Raw genomic sequence first — 8,666 nt, forward strand, 5'->3', positions numbered from 1 at the left:
AATAAAATTATAATACTTTGTGAATGGAGCAAGATTAAAGCATTCCAATTAGCCTCTTGGAAAATTAAAATGTTATAATAAATGTTTATTTAAGACAAGACATAGTTTTGAAAGGGGTGATGATGATAGAAAGGAAAAGGGTAGAGAAGAATCAAATAGCAAGAAAAACTATCACAAGCCACTAGGAGAGGTTGGCAAAGCTATTGGCCAAAAAGTCACCAGGTTATGAAGATATACATTTTTTAAGGGACACATCCCATTTGGAAAATAAATGTATCTTGAATAGAATAAAATATAATAGTGATATATAGATAGATAGAGATACAAGTAAGAGAGTAGTTATGTAGTGAAGACCACATAAATGATGAGGAGAATAAGAGATGTATATTTAGATTGATGGATGATAGACAAGATATGAAATGGACTGATGGAAATACAATATAAGTTATATTAATATATGGACGTTGATCTAAGGTTATATAGTATAATGAATATAAATTTAAGTTTTGTTTATAAGATATTCAATTTCCTTTTTCAATTTTATGATGTATATTAATCTCTTATCCCTCTCCTACTAATGAGTCTAGGTTATAAATATGACACATAGAGAATAATTGGGCACAAAATTCTGGTTAAATGATCCCCACTTTTCTTACTAATACTAATCACTAGAATAAATATCTAATGATCATTTTATATTTTTGACCAACACTTTGTAAATCCTACATGTAGATCATCTATCCTAATTTGTAAAGAACTAAATCTACAAATCAAACCTCTAATTTTTTTTGACTTTGTTATTACTTGTTGACCTAATGAAAGAATCAATTCCCACCAAAATAAGGGATGAGATTTAACTAATGTATTTTAGAAACTAAGCTATCTTTTACATATTTCCCATCCCTTGCATCCACCTCAACTATCATTGCTTTCATTTTCAAGAGAGACACAATAGATATGAGTTTACTAGATATCCATGTTTCTTCTTGTTGCTCACATGATCACATATTTTTTTGGGGTGTTGAGTGGCATAAACATCTTCCCACCTACCAACTTGGGGTCAAAGATTACCTCATTTAGAATATTTCTTATCCCATTGGCCTCTCAACACACGCAAGACCTTGCATATTAGGATGGACATCCACATAAGTGGGAATTATTTATAATGTCTATGGTTGCAAAACAAATAGCATGCACATCTATGAAGAATATATAATTATGTTCATGATAATTTTTGTTCCTATAAAAGTTGCTAATTTTATCATTTAAGGCTTTCTACTTAATTGAAAAACTTGCATCTCTATTTCAAGTCATTTATATGATTATTTAAATAGCCCTAGTAGACATTCCTTTGACAAAATTATCATTCCTTCTATATTAACAAATTGAAAATTGATTAACACTTGATCCCAAGGCTTGAGTAATCTTTTGGATTAGAAGTCAAAATTTTGATCCCACAATCCAACTTTGACTAGATTTGCACATCACTTAGATATATCATGATCATTACTTCATCAATTGCATGTTGAGAAAAACTAAGATGTTCATACCACCTGCTTTATTGACAATTGATAAGTTTATCATTTATAATATTCTGTGTAGTATAAATATATTGAATATTCATCTATCTCAAATTATATGATAAAATACTATGGCATATCTAGGTACATGTCATTTAAGTGTAGGTTGGCTAGAAATAGGTCATTATAATTCATGTGACCTTCATTTCCTAGAAAGAAAAAATCTATAAAGATTAAAACACTACCTCATCACTATTTAAAAAAAGAACAAAATTATTTTTCAATAAAATTATTTAGTCTAGTTAGTGCACCATAATTTGAAACAAGCATATATTAGATATTGTGTGTGTGAAAAGTGGACCTGTATCTGTATCTGAAATACACAACACTTCAATTAAGTGATTAGATGCATGGTTAGTAAATCAATAATCAATGAATAACAAACCATTACAAAGCGACCCATTGCCTTCTAGTAGATGCGAGTTTAGATTGCTCTCAGATTGTTAAGCTATCCAGTGACTAGACAACACCTAAATGAAGGATTTTTAAATCTATATGAGCATGAATATGAGCTAAATGGATGTAACATTTAAGCTAGATGTGCAAGATTAATCTAACATGATTTAAACAATATATGAATATTTAAGCTAAATGATTTAAGCAATATGAAATAACTAATATGCAATATCTCAATGCAAATTCTCAATGAACCTAGAGCAGAAAAAACATAATAACAATATATTCTCCAGGATTTTTTGAATGAGAGATGAGAGCCTGAATTTATAGAAAATTCAGAAAGAAACCAACGGCTGAGATCAAATGATGATGAGTGGTCAAGATTTCCCAAGAGGAAGCACAATCCAGGTGAATTGATGTGATTGGATGCTTTTCTCAGTTTTAAAGGAAATTGAAGTAAAATTAAGATTAAATCATAAAAAAACTGATTTATTCTCTATTTCACTCAATTTTAATATTTAATTGTTTTATTTGCTTTCATTGAGATTTTTCTTCAAGTTTTAATTCTTTTTGTCAATTAATTCATTTTTTGATGATATAATGGTAAATTCATTTATTTAATTAAAATATGCTAGGATATTTAATAAAATAAATAGGATAATTATTTAAAATGATTTACTTGGAATAATAAATTAATTAAATAAATATTTAATTAATATTGGTTGATTAATTTCCCATGTGACATTTAATGATTTAAGAAATTAATTATGTGCTCAAGATTTATTTAATTCACTTTGGTTAGGACCTTGGTGAGGTTGTCGAGATTAGGGGCTCATGGTTTAGATGACCATTTTTAGGGTTTTACATTTGCCCCTCTTTGAATTAATGTGTGAGCAGTGCGTTGGTTCAAATAAAATTTGATGTCTAAGAGATAGCATTTCTGAACTTGATTGATCATGAATGAGACAAAGAGTGAGGTATTCAGCTTGTTTTGAAGTGATGAAACTAAACAAAGTTTATTAAAGCAAAACCGATCCCAAACTTGATTGAACTAGGAACGATAGAGAGAAAAGATACCAAACTTGAACTTCATTGATCAAGAAGCAGATCTTACTGATCTAGAACTTGATTGAACTAGATATAGTGAGCAAGGATAAAATTGGTCTTGAACTTGATGGATCAAGATACGATGAATGAAGATAAAATGTCCATCTTGATTCAATGCGATGAAATTGAACACTTGCTTAGATTGAGTGTGATCAAAGATACTCTTTAAACCCTTGATTGATTTTAAATGAATAATCATCTTGATGAAAAGCGATGAAACTGATTAACGTTAAGAGACTAATTCAGACAAAGACAATATTAGCTTAATATGAAGCAATAAAACTAATATGCCCCTAGCAATTGATTCAATTTAGATGGTTGAGAAATCTCAACTTGATATAAAGCGATGAAGTTGATATGCCCCTAGTGATGAGGTCTTGTTTGATGTTTAGAAAAGATTAGCTTCTCGACTTACAATGAGGATTTTTGAAAGAAATTCTCGACTTTGAGGTCATGAGTATGCCCCCTTGGGAGCGAAATCGAAAGATAGAGAGGGTTGTGCAGTGATTATAGGCAAAAATTTTTTGTAACGATGATAAGTTATTTGAGCACAAAGATTAATGTCGAAGATTAAAATCAGAGTTAATGTGAGAATTCAATTGAGATTTAGTGTTGTTTAACAAGAAATAGAGCACAAATTGAAGAACAGAATGAGCAGTTGATGAAAGTGCTAAGTGGTCAACGTCGTGAAATTTTGATGAGAGAATTGACATTAGATTTTGATTTCAAACCCGAAAATAGACTTAGAACAAACCGATTTACGAGCTCTTGATTTAATTTTATCATACTTATGTTGATTGATTATGAGATGTTTTTCTATATGCTTTATTCTATATGTATGCATATCTTTTCAATATAGATAAACGAATGCAAATGGAATATGGAATATGGATGTTTATTTTTGTTTCTTTTTATGCAAATAAATGATGATTCAAATAAATGAGGAGAATGAGTAACTAGTAATGCAAATAAGTATAAAATGAAATGTATGGATCTATATAAGATGCTCTTGTATGCAGCTAACACCTCAATACACATGTACTTGATCAGAGAAACGATGATGAAAAAGAGACCACTTAGCTGAGAAATGATGATGCTTCCAACTTCTCATTCAGAAGATAAAGAAATTAGTGTTACCATACCGAAATCACTCTAAATTCATGAGATGCAGAATGAAATGCAAGATGAGATGCAAAACAAGATGCAACCAAAACCTAGTCACTGGATTTGAAAAGCTTAATTTTCATTATTGAGCATTTTACAAACATAGAAGGAAGATTAGAGTTCCTTTCTTTTCACGTGCAATATTAATTATCTTGTCCACAATGACCCTTTTTTGTTGATATGCTCGGACAGATTTTGCAGGGACCTAGATTGCATGATAAAGAAATTCCCTCAAAAAAGATAAAGAAATGATGTGAACTTCCCTGTAGCATACAAATAAGCAGAGTTGAGGTATGTGTGGCAATTTCACCTTAATGTGAAGGCACTTGTCACAGAAACCCAACTAATTAGATGTTTTTAGATCATCAAAATCATTCCTACAGGCAGAAAACAAAGAAAATATTATGCCCCCAATCCTTGCTCCTCTTAGTCAAGATAGAATTCCTCGAGTTACTTGGAGGGATAATAATTGAAAACCAATATAAAAGACAACACACAAAGAAAATTTCATCATATCTAAAACAATTTAGTGATTGTTTTCAGTTTTGTTTTGCTTGTGTACCCAGTGATAAAACTCTTCAATAGTCAAGAGACAGGTGACTGACCTAGAGTGAATGACCGGATATCACTAATGTAAAGATGACTTGGTTGATAGTGCTTAGGACATGTAAATTGATCACTCGATTACCCTAAGACTAGGACATTGATCAGTTTCAAGCCATGAGGGTACCAACGAACTAGGATGTCACAAAAGTGACTGAAACATATGTACAAGCGAAAGCAATTATGCATGAAAGCAGGAAATACCAATGTTGCATTGATAGATGGAGCGCTCGAATACAAGAGACGCCTGTTTTCCAAGTTTTCACTTGCTTGGCAAAGATTCTCTTTTTTTTAGGACTTTTTCTGATTTTTAGGATTTCTTCATGACTTTTTCTGATTTTTTAGGATTTCTTCAAGACTTTTTATGATTTTTTCGGATTTCTTTAGGACTTTTATGATTTTTATAATTTTTTCATGTTTGCCCCTAGTGTCTAGCAAGGCAAAAGTGATTTTGAGTACATGAATGGATAAGCGAATGATGGTGGACGCTTTCAAGGACTATCTCACAACATTAATCCAAGCACAAGGTCCAGATATAGCAATGTAAAGCAAGGATTTTAGCGATGTAAAGCAAGGATTTTAGCGATGTAAACCAAGGATTTTAGCAATGTAAAGCAAGGAATTTAGCGATGTAAAGCAAGGATATAGTGTAACGAAACCATATGGTCCAAAGGAGTGGCCATGTCAAGAGGTTTGTGGAAAGCATGTTTTTGTATTTTGTCCATAGTGTTGATCAAGATCAAGGAATAGATTTAGATAGGAGGCAGATAGGATAATCAAGATCAAAGGTGGTAATGAAGGATGTAAGAAAGCAATGGATAGGAGCTAAAGGGTCTATATCAAGTGTAATAGATAGGACACATGAAGCCTGCAAAGATCCTTAACCTTGTCAAGATCAAAGGTGGAAAATGGATATGAACGTAGATAGAGTGGATGAGGGATAATGGAGGATGAAGGATAATAGATGGATGTACATGGGTGGAACTTGCCCTAGTGTAAGGTGCAAAAGGATAATGGATTACGCATGATGCCTGTTTTCTAGGTTTTCATCATGGTACTTGCCCAAGGCACCACATGAAGTGGTTTTCAGACAAGGACGAATTTGTTTCTCTTTACTTTTTTCTGATTTTTTTTTCACTTTTTCATCATTTTTTTTTCCTTTTTGAAAGATATCGGAGGCATGATAAGGGATGGAAGAAGGACCCCAATATCTCACTTCTTTGGATGGTACCCTTAGAATATGAGTTGCAATAGACCATGGCTATGAAGATATGCTCAAAGATGTTGGCAAGATAATGAAATGAAACTAGGACAAGGATTTATGCAAAGGATTGGATAAGAGGGATGGGAGGGTGAAAAAGAGGTGTTGGATAATGGATGGGATGTTGGAAGAATTGTGTATGGATAGATGGAAATGCTAGAAAGATCAACATTGGCACACACCTTGAGGGATGGTGGACATATGGAAGAGAAGTGAATCTCAGATTTTGAGATTTGGATGGAGGAAAGGTTACAAATTTTGGGGCATAAGAAAACAAAATGGATGAAGGAGGTGATGGAGGAATAGACTCGAAAGGTTTGGATGGAGGAACGACAATTTGGGATGCCAATTTTGATTTTTCTTTAGACTGTTGTGCTTCAAGTAGTCGCTTAGGGATCCACATGGTTTTTTATTTTTCATGCTTTTGTAGTTCCTTAGAGCGCATTGCTTGTACAAGTGCCTTAGGAACCCATATAACTTTTGACTTTGCTTCTTTCTTTGTGGGCCTTTGTGGGCCTTTGTGGCATTTTGTATTTTTCTTTGTTTTGACATGTCAATTAGATGGGGCATGTTGATCCTTGAATACATGTGGATTACTTGACTTATGAATTTTATGCTTGGCATCCAAATTTCTTGGAGAAGGAAAAAAATGTATGAATGGATAGGAATGACATGGAGGTATTTTAGATGGATGAAAGGTACTCGAAGACATGTGCCTTTGTTGATCCCGCACAAGTGATGGAGGGATATAGCAACCTAGAATGGATGGAAGCGATGATGGGGAAAGCATATATTTGGATTTAACTAGAGAAATGTAGGATTTATGAGAGATACCAACATCTTGAGAAATGTCCCTAAGGCCATGACCTTTAACATTTTCTTTAATATGGAGGGGTTCTTTCTTGTGTAGATCTATCCCTTTGCCTTTATAAATATTTTGACTTGTAGGATACACTGTTCTTTGGAAAGAAGGTGCGAGTCCATTATGAGATGGAGGTGGAATGAGAGGATCATGAAGGGGATTTGTAAGCATGATGGATCCTTGAGCTGAACATGCAGGATTTTGACAAGGGAATAAAGGGATACTTTGATCTTGACATGGAAAAGGAAGATCATTGGATTCCTCTTTAAAGGTGCTATTCTCTTGACTTTCAATGGAATCATCGAAAAAAATGGAAGGTATATCTTGATCTTGCATAGGAAGTGGATTAGGAATTATAATCTAGAAGGATGCTTTGTTCTTGAGATGGAAGAGGGTCATCTTGGAAGAAATGGAAAGGTATAAGGGGATCATCATTGGATTCTAGGGAAATAGGATCTTTTTCAATCAATAGATGGGATTGAGGAGTTTTGGTGTCTTGATCTTGATTTATGATATGACTTGTTTCTTCATTTTTTAGATTATCCTCTTGACATGGAGTCACTTCTAAGGAAGGGGTAGGATTGTGCATAGGCATAGGGGATTCTTGGAAGGTCTCTATATTTTGGAATTTTGGGGAAGCATTTTGAGTGGGACTCTCTAAAGTGGGAATTTCTAGAATTGGAGTGCATGATGGCATAGGATCTGGGAGTTTTAAATCTTTAGAGGAACTTGTAGCATTAACTTGGATTTCCATATGAGATATCCCTTGAAGGTAAACATGAGAAGTTTCATTTCTTGAAGGAGATGAAGGCATCATGGAAGGGATGGAGGCCACATATGGGACCTTTCTAGACATAGGTTCATGATTTTGATCATGCTTAGAAGTAGTTCTTTCTTTTTCTTTAGGTGAGTCATTAAGATCTTCAATTTCAATGACATTGTTATCAATGAGATCTTGAATCTTATGTTTTAATTCCATGCATTTTGAAGTCTTATGTTCATTATGCCTATGATATGCATAGTATTTACTCAAAATTTCACATCTCCATGTGCTCTTTTTAGGCAATATGATAAGATTGTGCTTAAGAAGCTCTTCCAAAGCCGACTCAATAGATTGCCCTAGAGGTGTAAATTGCCTATCTAGAGGATAGTTGGAGGAAATGTCTTTATGGCTTAGTGAAGGTGTCTTGTGAGCTTGTTTGAGATTTGGTCTTTGATTGTCAATTATTTGTTGTTCCATCTTATGTAATTGTTTTAGCATTTCTTGAAGTCTAGTGTTCTTGATATCATGAAGTTTTATCTCAAGAGGTGTCATTAAATCTTTTCATTGAGCTTGAATGTCATATATTTCTCTCTTGAGATCTTGAATTTGTTGAGCTAAGGAAGCCATGGGTTTCTTACTTTTGTCATAATTTTTAGAAGAGCTTCTGGTTTGAATATGCATTTACAACCGATGGGATCGAGAGCTAGATGTGTTGCAGAAGTCAAGATCAAATTGTAGCTAGTTGTTTGTTTAGCGTAGTGATTGAGTGAAGTAATTAGGATCTGGTCTAGTTTCAGTAATGATATATCTTGTGTAAGATGTTATCTAAGTTAACTTAGGTTTGATAAGATGTTGTTTGAACTAGCTTAGAAATGATCGACAAAATCATGCAATGCAATGATAGGGGTACACTATCAAGACTATTTATGC

The sequence above is a fragment of the Cryptomeria japonica genome, chromosome 10 (assembly GCF_030272615.1).
Source record: "Cryptomeria japonica chromosome 10, Sugi_1.0, whole genome shotgun sequence".
Taxonomy (NCBI): Eukaryota; Viridiplantae; Streptophyta; class Pinopsida; order Cupressales; family Cupressaceae; genus Cryptomeria; species Cryptomeria japonica.